The sequence below is a fragment of the Pteronotus mesoamericanus genome, unplaced genomic scaffold (assembly GCF_021234165.1).
Source record: "Pteronotus mesoamericanus isolate MK-2021 breed Mesoamerican mustached bat unplaced genomic scaffold, CSHL_Meso_final contig_82, whole genome shotgun sequence".
NCBI classification, from domain to species: domain Eukaryota; kingdom Metazoa; phylum Chordata; class Mammalia; order Chiroptera; family Mormoopidae; genus Pteronotus; species Pteronotus mesoamericanus.
The window spans coordinates 12,050,089-12,067,475 of record NW_026555265.1 but is presented as its reverse complement, the minus strand read 5'-3'; the positions used below and the strand labels follow the sequence as shown (position 1 = coordinate 12,067,475).

General features: G+C 34.6%; 1 protein-coding gene across 3 annotated transcripts in view; it reads left to right on the top strand.

Moving 5' to 3' along the window:
- PLSCR4 (phospholipid scramblase 4) overlaps window positions 1-17,387 on the top strand; it is an 84,393-nt gene that overhangs the window by 1,065 nt on the left and 65,941 nt on the right. The window lies entirely within an intron of this gene.

The following is a 17,387-nucleotide window of genomic DNA, read 5'->3' as shown; positions in this document are numbered from 1 at the left end:
TTTTCAGCCACTAGAATTCCAGTATGTAAATGTATCACTGCTTTTTTATCCACTCATCTACTGATGGGCACTTGGCCTTTTAACAGACCTTGGCTATTGTAAATAATGCTGCTGCTATGAACATAGGGATGCATATATTGTTTCTGGTTAGTGTTTCAGGATTCTTAAGATATATTCCCAGAAATTAGATTGCTGGGTCAAAAGGCGGTTCCATATTTAATTTTTTTTGAGGAAAATCCATATTGTTTTCCACTGTGGCTGCACCAGTCTGTATTCCTGCCAACGGTGTACTAGGGTCCCCTTATCTCCACATCATCTCCAGCTCTTGTTTGTTGATTTATTGAGGATAGCCATACTGCCAGGTGTGAAATGATATTTATATTGCACATTTGAAATGTAGCAACCAGAACTGTAATGCAGTAAGGTTGACTTCCCATCTAATTAAGAGGGTATGGATTCAATACTTTAAAATTGGGCATTGCAACAATTGGAATAGAAAGAAAACCTCCATCTATGTATTGCATATGGTTATCTTGAAACAGCATCATTGCTAATAAATTTGGAAAAGCCAAAACTGCCCATCATCACACTCTGACAATGTTGTGAATTTTTTAGGTCAGGGACATTAGGCAGAAGAGCATATTAACATTCTGATTAGCAAAAGTGACAGAATTACCACTTTTTACACATAATATGATTTTTTTTACCTTGAATGTCACCAGGAAACAACTGAAATCTCTTTAATGATAAAGAGATCATTTGGCAGCCGCATCCTCAGGTGACTGCCAAAGTTCTTGGCTGCCGGCTGCCAGCCTAGTCCAAGCCAGGGGTGGAGGTAGGGGCCGCAGGCTGCCTGCTGGGGTAGCAGGCTGGGCCCGGGAGGAATGCGCCAGAAAACTGGCTGCGCGCCAGGCCGGCCTCCCTGGCCCCATCTGTTGTCTCCCGCGGGAGGAGGGTGCGCTGCGTGGTGCCTGCCTGGCCAACCACGGGACGTTGTCCTGCAGGCCAGTCCCCTCAGGGGCTTCTTTGCGTCTCTGAGAGGCATACCCTTTGCGCAGCCCTCAGGGAGTCAGCAAAATAAAATGAAATAAAAAGCCGTGGCTGGTGTGGATCAGAGGACTGAATGGAGGCTTGTGGTTCGATTCCCAGTGAGGGCACACGCCTGGCCTGCTGCTGGGTCCCCAGTAGGGGGCCTGTGAGAGGCACCCACACACAGAGTTTCCTTCTCTCCCTCCCTTCCCCCTCTCCCTAAAAGTAAATAAATAAAAATTTTCAATAAAATGAAATAATTTAATAACCAGTGTCGAGTTGCAACTAACTGTAACTTACAAAGCTCACTAGATATGATGTTTTTAAACTAGGCAATACAATACCATTCAATTTAGCTTGAACTAATACAAATTGAAAAATCTATTTAAAGATATAAAACTCTTAAGGACATGTGAAAATACATTACGTGTATATATGAGAGTGTATAGGTACAAATACAATAAAATAAATTTTTTAGATAAAGATATTTCTCTACAAGATGTACAGATTAAATTCATAACTGAATTTTTTGATTCATTTTAAAGTAACTGTTTAGCTCCTAGAAAAACAAATAACTTGTCAAAAGTATTTTAATTAAAAGAAAAATGTGTGCATGTGGGGATTTTACTGCATAAGAAAAGGTATTATAAAGCCATAGTGATTAAAAGGCAATAGAAGAGTGAATAGACTTACTAACTGATAAAATCGATGAAACTGAAGACACACGTTTAAGAATAAAAGAAAAGCTGATATTTGATAATATATTTTAAATCTGGGGTACAGGTAAAATAACAGTTAATTGATCATGTTGATCAATCAGATATTGATTTGGGAAAACTAAGAATAAAATTGGAACTTTCCCTCTTAAAACACAAATGTAATCTAAGTGACTTATAAATTTAAATCTAAATTAACGAAACCAAAAAATAAAAGAAGCAAACCTGAGTAAATATTTGTGAGCAAGGCATATGGTAAAAGCATTTTTGAGGTTGATACCTAAAACTAAAAGCTCACTTAGGAAAATGATTATTATTAACATTTGCGTGCAAAAAACAAAACCATAAACAGGGAAATTGTTAATAGAAAAAGCTAATTTTACTAATATACCTAGAACACTCATTAATGATTTTCAAAATTAATAATCCAATTTGAAGATTAAAAGAATCAATTCAAAGCAAAAGAATGAAAATGACAAGCAGTATAAAGACTCCCAGTCACACTGATTTTCAGGAAAATGCAACTAAAATAAGATACTTTTTGCATGTTTTACTGATTTTGAAAGTTAGATAATACTATTGATAATGTGATAAGAGAAATACAGTTTTACAAATTAATGGACTATATTTATAAAACTTTTATATGGTGATAACAATAAAAGGTTTTCAAATATTAGAATTCACTTATTGGAATTTATCGTGGCCCTAAGTGTTCAAATAAAAATCTTTGTCATAGATGGTCGTAGGATAATTGATAATATAGTAAACTTGGAAACAATTGTATGATTGTTGATTGGGATTTGGTTACATAATTTATGATACATTCAAAGGTAGAAATGTAGATATAAAATATTTGATAACTCTTAAATGTTCTAACTTGGAAATATAAATTATTTTTCAAAGAATATAAATTAAAACACATCAAAAATGAAACAAGTGGAAACATAGGTTGTGTGTGTGTGTGTACACACAAACTAACAACATTTTTGTAAATAAAGACTGAATTATATACATTCATGTTCTAATACATAGTTATATCATTTATGTGTGTTTATAAGGAAAAATTGATGTTATAGTAGAAAAAATAATAAAACACTAACATGATACTGAGAATGTAATTAGTAATTTACATAAAATAATTTTTGGATAATTATTTGTCATTCACTGTAGAAGAAATATATTTTACTCACAAAGCTTTCCATATTCTTTTTATTTACTTTCTCTTTGATTTCCTCTTTCAGCTTCTTTCTTTGAAAATCCCTTCCTTTCTCTCCTTCCTTAGTATTGCTGTGATGTTTCTTGTAGGAACAGAATTGAAAAGTTTTGCCTGAAGGGTTTCACAATCTGTTATCTTTATAAACAAGAAATGCAGGACTGCTCATATTCTACACATATTTTAGCAGCATTGTACTAAAAGTACTCATTCTTTGGAGTGAGAGAGAGATGCTAGCCTTTAAAAGGAAATCATCTAAAATGACTACAAAAATACAGAATGTATGGCAAAATGAAATAAATATAAAAGAGAAACTTTGAAAAAATTTAAAAATAAAGTTCTGATACCATTTATATAGACAACACAAAAAAAGATTTAAAAAACTAGCACACAGAAAAATGGACAAGTGACACAGTCAATTCTCAGAAATAGAGATCAAATGGTATTTTTTAAAAAAAATTTATTGAGGTGACATTAGTTAATAGGATCATAAGTTTCAAGTATACATTTCTATGATATATGATCTATATAGTGCATTGTGTACCCACCACCCAAAGTCAAATCATCTTTTATCATCATATATTTGGCTCTCTTTATATTTTACTGCTCCCCCATCCCATTCTCTCTGACAAACACAATACTGTTGTCTATGAGCTTCAGTGATATATTCCACATATGAGTGAAATCATATGGTTCTTAGGTTTTTCTGATTGACTGACTTCGCTTAGCATAATATTCTCAAGATCCATCCATGTTGTTGCAAACAGCAGCATTTCATATGTTCTTATGGGTAAGTAGTATTCTATTGTGCATATGTACCACATCTTCTTTATCCAAACTTCTACCAAAGGACGCTTTGGTTGTTTCCAGGTCTTGGCCACTGTGAATAAGGCTGCAATGAACATAATGGTGAATATATCTTTCTGAATAAATATTTTCAAGTTCTTTTTGTAGATACCCAGAAGAGGGATTGCCGGGTCATATGGTACCTCTATTCTTAATTTTTTGAGGAGCCTCCATACTGTTTTCCATAGTGGCTGTACCAGTTTACATTCCCAACAGCAGTGAATAAATGTTCCTTTTTCTCCACAACCTGTCCAACACTTATTACCTGTCTTGTTGATAACAGCCATTTTAACAAGTGCGAAGTGGTATCTTATTGTAGTTTCAATTTTCATTTCCATAATAGCTAGTGAAGTTGAGCATCATTTCATATATCTTTTGGCAATTTGTATGTCTTCTTGGGAGAAGTGTCTGTATGGGTCCTCTATCCATTTTTTAATATATTTTGTATATGTCAGAGCTGTTGTTTGCAAATATCATCTCCCATTCAATTGGTTGCTTTTTTGTTTTGTTGTTAGTTTGTTTTGCTGTGCAGAAGCTTTTTAGTTTGATATAGTCCCATTTGTTTACTTTTGCTTTTATTTCTCTTGTTTTCAGGGTCAAATTCATAAAATGTTCTCTACCATCACAGTCCACAAGTTTTAGTACCTTCGTTATTTTCTATGTAATTTATTGTTTCAGATCTTATGTTTAGGTCTTTGATCCATCTTGAATTAAGTTTTGCATCATGGGAAAACTATAAACTAGTTTTATTCTTTTGTTTATCACTTTCTAATGTTCCCAGCATCATTTACTGAATAGGTTTTCTTTTCTTCATTTTGGGTTTTTGGCTCTTTTGTCAAAAATTATTTGCCCATATACATGTGGTTTTATTTCTGGCTTTCAATTCTGTTCCATTGGTCTGTGTGTCTGTTCTTCTGCCAATACCATCCTTTTTAGTATAATTTAAAGTCATACCTCTGGCTTCTTTTTTCTCAGCATTGGTTTGGCTATTTGAGATCTTTTGTAGTTCCATACAAATCTGCTGATGTTTTTGTTCTATTTCTTTAAAAAATGTCATTGAGATTTTGATGTGGATTGCATTAAATCTCTATTGCTTTAGGTCATATGGCCATCTTAACAATGTTGTCTTTCAGTCTGTGAACTTGGAATATCATTTCCATTTTATTGTGTCTTTTTCAATCTCTTTTAATAATGCTTTGTAGTTTTCAGTATATAGGTCCTTCACAACCTTTGTTAAGTTTATTTCTAGATATTTTATTCTTTTGGTTGCAATTTTAAAAGGAATTTATTTTTTGCATTTCTTTTTCTGAAATTTTATTGTTAGTATACAGGAAAACAATGGATTTTTTTTGTACACTGATTTTGTATCTTGAATTTCTACTGTATTTGTGTATTATTTCTAATAGTTTTTTGGTGGAATCTTAAGGGTTTTCTACACACAGAATCATGACAGCTGCAAAAAGTGATACTTTTACTTCTTTATTCCTAATTTGGATGTCTTTTATTTCTTTCTCTTGCTTGACTGCTCTGGCAAGGTCTTTCAGAGCTATGATGAATGAGTGGTGAGAATGGTCATCGTAAAATCATTTCCTGATTTTAGAGGAAAGCTTTCAGTTTTTCACCATTCAGTATAATATTAGCTGAGGATTTGTCATACACCTTTATTATGTTGACATACTTTCCTTCTATACCCATTTTATTGAGTGTTTTAGTCATAAATGGATGTTGTATCTTATCAATTGCTTTTTTCTGCATCTATTGATAAGATCATATGATTTATCATTTGTTTTGTTAAAGTGGCATATAACAGTGATGAATTTGCATAGTTGAACCATCCTTTTGCCCTTGGAATGAACCCTGCTTGATTGCAATGTATTATTTTTTTAATGTATTTTATTTAGGATTTTGCATCTATATTCATCAGATGCATTGGTCTAAATTTTTCTCTCTTTGTGTTATCCTTGTCAGCGGTTAGTATCAGGGTTATGTTGGCCTTATAAATGTTAGGAATTATTGCTATATCTTCTATTTTTCAGAAGACTGAGAAGAATAGGTATTAGATCTCCTTTGAATGTTGGGTGGAATTCACTAGTGAAGACATTTGGTCCTTATTTTGGGGGGAGGTTTTTGATAGTGTTTTCAATTTCCCCACTGCTGATGGGTCTATATAGATTTTCCAGTTCTTCATGAGTCAGTTTAGGAAGGTTAATGTATTTTAGGAACTTATCCATTCCTTCTAGTTATTGAATTTGGTGACATAAATTTTTGTAGTATTCTAACATGATCCATTGTATTTCTGTAATGTCTGTGGTAACATCTCTTCTTTTGGTTCTGATTTTGTTTATATGAGTCTTTTTTTTCTTTTTTCTTTAGTGAATCTAGCTAGGGGTTTTTCAAGTTTATTAACTTTTCAAAGAACCAGCTCTTTGTTGTATTAATTTTTTGTATAATCTTTTTGTTCTCTATTTCATTCAATTCTGCTCTAAGTTTTTATTCCTTTTTTTGTTTTCTTCTTTTTTTTCTTTTATTTAAAAAATTATATACATTTTTCCTTTGTTTTTGCTTGCTTTAATTTTTATTATTTTCTTTTTCCTGCTGACTTTGGGTTACTTTTGTTCTTTTTCTAGTTTCTTAAGATGTAATGTTAGGTTATTTGTGATTTCTTGTTTTTGTTCTTTCCTTTTTTAATTTCTTAATCATTTTTTATTTCTCAATAAGAATTGACATCGGATGTTATATTTGTTTCAGGTATACACCTTAGTGATTAGACATTTTATAACGTAGTAAGTGATCATCCCAATACGTACATCTGCCACCATCTGACTCCATATGTAGTTAGTAGAATGTTAGTGACTATGTTCCATATGCAGTATTTTACATTCCCATGACTGTTCTGTAAAAACCAATTTGTATTTCTTAATTTACCTTTTTCATCCATATGCTCAAACTGCCTCACATCTAGGAGCTGTCAAAATGTTCTCTGAATCTATGCATCTGTTTTTGCTCTCCTTGTTCATTTATTTTGCTTTATAGATTCAATTGTTGAAAGATATGTATTTATTCTTATTTTATTATGCATGTTTATTTTTTTTCTTCTATTTAAAGAAGATCCTAACATTTCACATAATGGTTTTGTGGTGATGAACTCCTTTAGCTTTTTCTTGTCTCAGAAGCTCTTTTTATGTCCTATTCTAAATGATAGCTTTGCTGGGTAAATAATCCTGGTTGTAAGTTCTACTTGCTTTTCATCACTTTAAGTAGTTCTTGCCACTTCTTTCTGGCCTGCAAAGTTTCTGTGGAGAAATCAGCTGACAGTCTTATGGGAGTTTCCTTGTAGGTAATTACTGTTTTTCCCTTGCTGCTTTTAAGATTCTTTCTTTGTTGTTAATTTTTGGCATTTTAAGTATGATGTCTTGGTATGGGCTCCTTTGAGTTCATCTTGTTTCTGACTCTATGTGCTTCCTGGACTTGAATATGTAATTATTTCACCAGTTTAGAGAAGTTTTCTGTTATTATATTTTTAAATAGATTTTCAATTTCTTGCTCTCTCTCTTCTTTTTTTGGCACCCCATGATGTGAATGTTGGTACACTTGAAGTTGTGCCAGAGGCGCTGTACGCTGTCTTCATTTTTTTGGATTTTTGTTGTTGTTGTTGTTTTGATTGGGATTTTTTGCTTATTTATATTACAGATCACTGATTTGATTCTTGCCTTAATTGATTTTACAGCTTATTCCCTGTAAATTGTTCTTCATTTCAGTTACTGTAGGCTTCATTTCTTAATAGTTCTTTTTTTATGGTTTCTATGTCCTTTTTCATGCTGTTGAAGTTCTTGCTAACTTCTTGAGCATCCTTATAAATACTGTTTTGAACTCTGTATCTGGTAGTTTGCTTTCCTCCATTTTATTCAGTTATTTTTCTGAAAATTTCTCCTCTTTCATTTGGGACCCAATTCTTTGTCTTCATATTTTGGCATTTCCCTTTGTCTGTTTCCTTGTATTAGGCAGAGCTACTATGTCTCCAGGATTTGGTAGAGTGGCCTTGTGTATAACGTTTCCTGTAGTGAGCAGTGGCACAGCCTCCCCAGGTGTGCCCCTGTGTGGGCTGTGTGCACTGTCCTATTGTAGTTGAGCCTTGATCGCTGTGGGCATCACTGGGAGGGATTGACCCCCAGGCTGACCCACTGTGTGGACTGGCTGCAACTACAGTGGAGGAGCGACTATGCAAAAGTTGACCCTACAGAGCTGAACTTGCTTCAGTGAGGTTTTGGTGCTCACCGAGTTTACCCCTTGAATATGTTGCTTATGGAGATTATATGGTTGTGGTCCAGCATGATCTGAAGCTATGCACTGGGTGCACTGGCTCTGGGGCCTCCTAGGAAGTACAAAGTCAGCCAGTGCCAGATGGCTGCTACTTTTGCTGCGTTTAGAGATGCCCCAGAGAAGCCATGCTGTAAAACAAGGCTGGCTGCCTCTAGTGCTGGGCCTTGGGCCACCGGCCACTTGGCAAGAGGTACAGAGTATGCAGAGACCAGATGCTGCTTGGTAGGGAGATTTTAGGACAGCCTGAAGCATGAGGTGGGAGAGGCATTTGTATAAAAAAAGTCACTGGAAATGACTTAGGTGGGTCTGAAAGTTGGCTGAGTGGTGTCTCAGGGAATCACCAGTTCTGGGAGAACAGTGTGAGCCAGGTTAATAGAGACTGATATGTTGTCCACATGCCAGCTTTGTGTGTGGGGTATTAGAAAAGGAAAAATGGCCTCTGCTAGCACTTTTGTCTGGCAGAAAATTGCCTGATGCCAGACAATTCATTCTCCTCCGTATGTCCTTGGATCCTTTCAAGCTGATGCCCCAATGATGGAGCTCGGAGTGAGTGAGTCTGTACACAGGCCCATTAAGAGGAACACCTGGGACTCCAGAGTCGTTTGGTCTCACTCAGCCACAATCCCCACTGGTTTCCATAGCCAGAAGTTAAGCAGACTTCTCTTCCTGGTTCTGGAAACGTGGGCTGGAAGGCCCAATCATTTAGAGTTGCTATGTCTTGTTGGTATATTGACTCCCACTTTTATGTATGGTACTCTTATCTCTGGTAGTTTTATTCACTCTGAAGTCTACTGGTGGGATAATATCCAGCTTTCATTCTTTCAATAAATTTATGAAGGTATATTTCACATATCACAAAAGTCACCCCTATATAGTTTATTGAGTTTCACTGTGTTCATGGGGTTTTTCCCTCTCCACAATCTGATATTAAAACATTTTTATAATTCAGAAACACCCCATGCCCAAAACAGTTATTCCACATTCCTGTCTTTGTTCCTCCAGCCCCTTGCAAACCACTAAGCTACTTTATATCTTTGTAGACTTGCCTATTTGGGATATTTCATGTAAATGGAATCATATAATATATGATCTTTTGTGACTGACATCTGACATTGTTCACTTAGCCAATGTTTTCAAGTTTCATTCCGGTTATAGCATAGTGTTAGTACTTATTACGTTTGATAGTTGAATAATATTCCATTATAGGGAAATATCACATTTTTAAATTTATCCATTCATCAACTGATGGACATTTGAGTTGTTTTCATTTTTGGCTATTTTGAGTAATGCTGCTATGAACATGTTTTATGACAATTTTCATTTTCATTTCTCTTGAGTATGTACCAAAGAACAGAATTGCTGGGTCATATGTTTAATGGTACCAACCATATTAAACTCTATGTTTAATCTTTCAAGGAACTGCCTGACTTTTCCATAGTGGCTGTACCATTTTACATTTCCACCAGCAGTGTATGAGGGTTTTAATATCTCCACATGTTTGCTAACACTTGTTATTATCTTTTTGATTATAGCTATCATGGTAAGTACGAAAAGTAACTAACTATAGTTTTGATTTGCATGTCTTTAATGACTGATAATGTTGAGAACCTTTTTATGTCCTCATGGGCCTTTCTTATATCTCCTTTGGAGAAGTGTCCAAATCCTTTGGCCATTTATCAATTGTGTTATTTGTCTTTATTATTGAGTGCTGCAGTTTTTTAAATAATCTGAATAAAAGTCCCGATATATGATTTGTAAATATTTTATCCCACTCTGAATTATTTTTACATTTTCTTGATGGTATTCCTTGAACTACAGACCTTTTTAATTTTGATGAAATCCAATGTATTGTTCTCTATTTTTGTTGCTTATGCTATTAGTGTCATATCTGTGAAACAATTGCTTAAGCCAAGGTCATGAATATTAATTCCTATTTTTTTCTGGGATTTCTTAGTTTTACGTTTTACATTTGAGTTTATGGGCCATTTTGATTTTGTTATTTTGTGTGGGATGTTGTAGAGGTCCAAATGTATTCTTTTGTATATGGATATACAGTTTTCCCAGCAGTGTTTGTGGGAAAGATTGTTTCTTCCTATCAATGGTTGTGTTAATGAATTCTGTTCTCTTGGTCTGTATGCCTATTTTAGGTCAGTACCACACTGTTAGGATCACTGTAGCTTTGTAGTCCAGAAGGGTGAGTTCTGCATCTTTCTTCTTTGTTTTCAAGATTATTTTGGCTATTACGGATGCCTTTTGTTACCATGTGAATTTTGTGTTTAGTTTGTCAATTTCTAGAAAAAAGCAACTTAGATTTTGATAAAGATTATGTTGACTCTGTATATCAATTTGGGGAATATTTCCATTTTAATATTAAGTTGTCTGATCCATGAACTTGGGATGCCTTTCCCTTTATTTAAATCTTCAATTTCTTTCAAAATTTTTTATAGTCTTTAATGCACAGTCTTACACTTTTTTTGTTTAGTTTATTCCTAGGTATTTTATTCTTTTTGATACTATTATAAATGGAATTGGCTTCTTTGTAGTATTCATTACTAGTCTATAGAACACAAATGATTTTTGCATATTTATTTTGTGTTCAACCATATTACTGAATTTGTTTCTTCCAATAATTTTTAGTGGATTCCTTTGTACTTCTATATACAAGATATGCCACATTTTTTAATGTCCAGTGGATGGATGCTTTTTAATTCTTTTTTTTAAACCTAATTGTCCTGACTAGAACCTAGAGTATAATGAAATAAAAGTGACCACTATATCTTGTCTTCTTTTTGATCTTAGAAGGACAGGAGTTAGTCTTCCCCCATACTGGATGTTAGTTACAGGACACTTTATAAGTGCCTTTTATCAGATTAATGAAGTTTCATTCAATATCTAGCTTACTGGGTTGGGGAGGAGTTTTTTTTGTAATGTGAAAAGGTATTGAATTCGGTCAAATACACTTTCTGTACCTATTGAGCTGATCATGTGTTTTTTAATCTTTATTATTGTCATTTATTCATTTTTGTATATTTAACTAATATTTTATTACTGGTATAAATCCCACTTGGCCATAATGTATAATCTCTTTTATATGTTGACAGATTCAGTTTCCTAGTTTTGTTGAGGATTTTTATGTCTGTCTTCATAACAGGTATTACTGTAGCTTTCTTTTCTTATGATATATTTGTCTGATATAGATATCATGGGCATAGAGACAAATATAATGAGTTGAGATATCTTTACTCTTATTGTTTAAACAAGTTTTGTGAGGAATTGGTATTTATTTTTATGAATTTGGTAGAATTCACCAATGAAGTCCTCTGTACCTGGGTTCTCTGTGGAAAGTGTTTTTGAATACTAGTTCAGTCTCTTGTTATGATTCTGTGTGAGTTTTCTATTTGTTAGTCAGTTTTGATAGTTTATGTCTTTCTAGTAATTTTTTATTTCATCTAACTTATCTAATCTTTTGATATATTATTCCCTCACAATTCTTTTTCTTAATGTAACTATGACTCATTTTGTTTATTATTTTAGTAATTTGGGTTTTCCCTCTTTTTTTTCCCTTAGGTCCAGCTAAAAGTTTGTCTGTTCTGTTGATCATTTCAAAGCAACAACTTTTAGTGTTATTTTTTTGATTTTGTATTTTATTTCTTTCTACTCTATTCTTTATTATTTTTTTTTTGCTTGTATTGTTTTTTTATTTTTTTAAAAAATTTATTCATTTAGAGAGAGAGTGAGTGAGGGAAAGAGAAAGAGGTACACCGATTGGTTATTCTACTTATTTATGCATTTATTGGTTGATTCTTGTATGTGTCCTGAGACTGGAGATTGACCGCATCTTTTTTTTTTTTATAACAGAGAGACAAAGCAGATTTATTAAGCAATAGTACACTCCACAGACCATGGAAGCAGGTCAACTCTGAGCAGAGATTGACCTCAAGGGCTGGAGGGCTTCTATTCTTATAGGGCAGATATTTCTTGGCTAGTTTTGATGGGCTTTTATTGTGTACGTAGTTATATTACTTTAAAGCTACTGTGCATGTGGTCTCCCATGATTTTCCTTGATTGGCCACCAGGAAAGGGGCTCCACAATGCTAATTTATTATATTGCTATTATAATAAAGCAGGGGTAATGCAGCATCTTCTGCACAGGTACATTCACGATTCGCCATGATTTGCCATGATTCAGCGCTTTTCCAGAAAGAGGGAACAACCAATCTTAGAACAGGGTCTCTGTCCTGTATGGATGTCCTTTATTTTAGCCCTGGGGCACCTCTGGAGTTTCCTCCTTTTTGACCACCTCCTGCCTTGACTTCCTCCCTGAGAGACACGGTTCTCAGAAATCTTTCTGGGGTTGTTGAAGGGCAAAGATCATTCTTTGGTAACTTCTTCTGGCTTAGATAGGGCAGTAGTCCCTGCCTATTGAGAATCATGAAATTCTCACCCTATTCTATCTAAAGGTTGAAGAGGAACTCCTGAGGCCATCACGGATGCTGTATGTTGGTCAGCTTCAACATTGCTCTCAGGGATTGGTTGGAATCCCTGGAGCTTCACCAATTTGATGTGGAACTGTTTAAGTCTAGAAGATACGAATTTAACAAGTAAATTAAACAAACAAGGTCCTAAAAGCAAAAAGAGCAGCAATGTTATTAAGGGACTTAGGAGGGGCAATAGCCATGTTAAGTTAGGGAACCAGGAGGTCAAAGTATCCTAAATTCCTTGGCCATGTTGATTATATTTATGTAGCCACTCTGCCTGTTTATAAATTTTCCTTATGTTAGTTTCAACCATTCCAGAGTTATTTACATAGGTGCAGCAGGCTTTATTGTTAGCAGTGCATACCCCGCATTGTTCTGCTAGAAGATAGTCAAGGGCCAGGCAGTTATCCATGACTACATTTGCTAGTGAATCTACTGATCTTGATAGTCCAGTTAGAGTATTGGCAGTATCTTTGGAAACTTCTATGATCTTAGTGGGTTCCCTAAGAGTGGCCTCATGGTGGGCAAAACCTCCACAGGGGGCTGCAGCATCCATAGTGGCAGCAGCTTCAGCCACTGGTAGACCAAAGGCTCTTTTTTTATGCTGAGAGACAGACTTCCAGGACCCTAGGTTATGTTTATAACAGTAAGGTCTTGGGGTACCAACATCCCTAAGGTACAGTCACCCCCATGTTTAGAGTTGCTGAGATGTGTAAAAGCAGTAGCTTCTTGGAGTTCTGAATGATCCGTTAGCCAGTTATTGGGAGTCCCACATGGCCAGACAAGGCCCGGGGGTGCTGCAATGACTGTGGCATTGGTGGAGTTGTATTTGTTAAGGAGGGCGTATGGCAAGGGGGAAAGGCAATCTTTAAGGAGGCCTAAGTTATTTCCCCAATCTTCTCCCCCTGCAAGAGGTGGCAGGAATTTTGCCAATACGCCTCAAAGGGGTCGTGAACCTCATAACTAATGTATGGGGAGGACGCTCTAACCAACTGTGATAACTGGACAGGGCTGCTTGCTTTGTTTGTTTTTAAATTTTTATTTACTGATTAATTTGAGAGGGAAACATTAATTTGTTGTTCCACTTATTTATACATTCATTGGTTAATTCTTGAATGTGTCCTGACCGGGGATTGAACCCACAACCTTGACATATCAAGAGGATGCTCTAACCAACTGAGCTACCCAGCCTGAGCTGCTTGCTTTGGTTTTAATTTTTTTTTCTTGAGATGGAAGTTTGGGTTACTGATTGGAGAACAATTTTTTAAAAAATGTTCATTCACAGTTATAAGTTTGCTTTTAAACATTGTATTAGTTGCTTCTCATAAGTTTTTCGCATTTTTTTTAGTTTCATTAATCTCAAATGATTTTCTAATTTTCTTTGTGAATTTTGGAAGATTATTATTTAATTTCCACAAAATTTGTGGATTTCCCAAATTTTGTTTTGTTGTTGACTTCTACATTTAATGCCATTGTTTTCAGAGAACATTTTATATGATTTCAGTCTTTTATAATTTATTGAGGTTTGTTTTATAGACTGACACATGGTCAATCCTGTGGTATGTTCCATGTGCACTTGAGAAGAATATATCCTGCTACTGTTGTGTGCAATGTTATATAGATGACTCTTAGGTTTTGGTGGTTCATAAAAATGTTCAAGTTTTCTGTTTCCTCATTGGTTTCCTGCCTGGTAGGTCTATCTACTATTGAAAATGGGATACTGAAGTCTCAAACTATCATTTTTTAATGTCCTACTTTTCCCCTCAATTCTGTCTAGTTTTACCTGTGTATTTTGACTCTTGTTTTGTGTGTGTGTGCATGTATATATGTGCGTGTATGCAATTGTTACATTTTTCTCATGGATTCACTCTCTTATCTTTATGAGATATCCTTTTCTGTCTCCTGTAATATTTTTGTCTTAAATTCTATTTTATCTGAGATTACTTTAACCACTAGACTTTTTGGTTATCACTTACATGGTATATACCTTTTTTATTCTTTTACTTTCAATGTGTTTTCTAATCTAAATTGTGTCTCTTGTACACAGCATGTATGTGGAATATGTTTTTTTAAATTTTTTAAATCTGTTCTTCCAGTCTCTGCCTTTTGATTGGATTGTTTAATCCATTCCCTTTGAAGTAATTATTACTAACAAGATAGGATTTATGTCAGAATTTTGCTGCTTCTTTTCTATATAGCTTGCATTCCAGCTTTCTTTTACATGTTTACATGATATATCTTTTTCATCTTTTCCCTGCAGTCTACATAAGCGTTGCATTTGAAGTGAGTTTCTTTTTAAAGAGCATGTAGTTGTGTTATTAACTCTCTTCTTTATGGTTATTTGAATCTTTTTGTAATATTTAATCAGTTATTGTGTTTTCACTTGTATCTTTGTAATTAGTGCTTTTAGTCATAGCTCTAAGGGTTTTAGTGTATGTACTTTTCACAGTATTTTTATAATTTATTTTTTACCACTTAAAGTAGAATGTAGACATATTATCATCATATAGGTCTCTTTACACCTATAAATTTATGTTGTAGTTGTCTATGTCTTAAACCTACATATGTTGCAACCCCCCTTGTATAATTACAACATTGTAATTTTTGCCTTCAATTATCAAACCTATTTTAAAGAATTTAAGAAGAGGAAACCAATATTTGATTATACAGATATTTACCATTTTTATTTTTCGTCATTCCTGATGTTCCAAGTTTCTTTCTGCTATTTCATTTCCTGTATATATGTAAACTTTCTTTATGAATTCCTTTTCAGTATATCAAATGGCAACAAATTCCATTAGTTTTCCTTTATAATGCAGTGTTTTTATTTATTCCTTATTATGAAGGACATTTTTACTGGATATAGAATTCTGGGGTGATTGTTGTTTTCTTTCAGCACTAAAAAAAATATTATTTTGAACTTCATGATTTTCTGATGATAAATTCACAATCATTGTAATTCTTCATCTCTAATTAATGTGTTGTTTTCTCTGGATGCTTTCAGGATATTTTATTTGCCCTTTTAGTTTCCAGCAATTTGTTTATAATGTGTCTGGAAATGGATATTTTTATCCTGTCAGAGGTTCAGTGAGCTTTACACAACTGTGTGTTCATGTTTGGTTTTTGTTTTTTCCAAATTTGGAAACATTTCAGCTATTATTTCTTCAAATATTTTTTCTACACTGCACTGTTTCGCCTGTTTTCCTGAGGCTCTGATGACATAACTATTAGAACCTTTGGTATTGTCATTGACAGGGATAACAGGGTGGTGATTGCTATGAGGAGGTGGGTATAAGGGGACTAAATGGTAAAGGAAAAAGTATACTAAAGAACCTCTGGTATTGTCCCACAGATCCCTAACGTTCTGCTGACTTTCTTTTCAATAATTTTTCTCCGTGTTCCTCAGACTGGATAATTTCCATTGACTTGTCTTCAAGCTCACTAACTTTTGCCATGTAATCTCCATTTTTCAATTGAGCCCATCAAGTGATTTTCACATTTTACTTATTTTCTAAAATTTCCATTTATGTCTTTGTGTCTTCTAATTCTATGATGAGACTTTTAGCCTTTCCATTTTTACCCCTCTGGAGCATTTTTAAATAGCTGCTCTACATTTTTTTGTCAGATAATCCCAACATCAGTGTTATCTGGACTTTGGCTTATTTTTATTTTTCCCTCCATATGCATTGAGACTTTTCTGGTTCTTTGTATACCAAGTACTTTTTTACTGTATTCTGGGCATTTTAACAATTATATTATGAGGTTCTGAGTCTTATTTAGTTGCTATGGAGGAAATTGTTTTTTCTTGTTTTGGCAGACAGTGACCCAATTTGTTTCAGATCATAAGTTCTGACAAGGCTTCTGTGTGTGGTGATTTCAGTGTCAGTTTCATTTTCAAAGTCTTTGCCATGTTCTTCAGATCTCTCTTGGACGTATGCAATCCAGTGGCTAGCCTGAGACCTGGCCGGTAGTTTCCCTTACTTCAGTTTTCAAAGAGATTGTTAGAATCAGATGTTTAGGATCAGATCTATGCATGTACCACTCAGGGATGCACTGGAAGCTCCTAAATAACTTTTCTGGGACAGTTCCTGAAGCTTCTTCTCCACAATCTCCTTACTGATATTCTGGTACTCTCCTTTTCAGTTCTCGAACTAGAAAAATTAGGTTTTATATATCTTTTTCTGCTATATCCTTCCCACAAATTCATGTGCATTCAAGATCAAGTCACAAGATGGCAGAGAGAAAAATAAAAGCAAGGGAACAGGTGGATGTTACCTTGTCATCTTAGAACCACAGCTCCTTGTATCGAGAAGATTTCTCTCCCTTAGAATTCTAGAGACCTGTGAGCATTCTTTGATACAATCACTTCTTCCTCAACCATGGGACATGAGGGAATGGAGGAAAAGAAAAAATATATTAGGGAGTTATCCAACTCTTTCTGAGCTTTAAGAATTCCGCTTTTCCCCTTGCCCAAGCCAGAACCAGGGAGCTTCTCCTGTAGCTCTCTCTGCATATGGTTCCTACTGTTTGTTGTGTTTCATGCTGCCTTGGGCCAGGGATACTAGAGAAAATTAGAAAACTGATTCTGGTTAGATAGTACTTCCAATTCTGGTCTTCTTCTCCCATGCTCTTGCTATTATTTAACGTCCAGGGTTTCAAATAGCTGCCCAGTGGTTCTGTCTAGGTTAATTAATTGCATTATGTGGAAGAGCCAGGGTGGTATAGGTTTACTGTGGCTTTAACAGAACTGGAACATGTGATCTATTATAAATTTTGTGTCTCTGG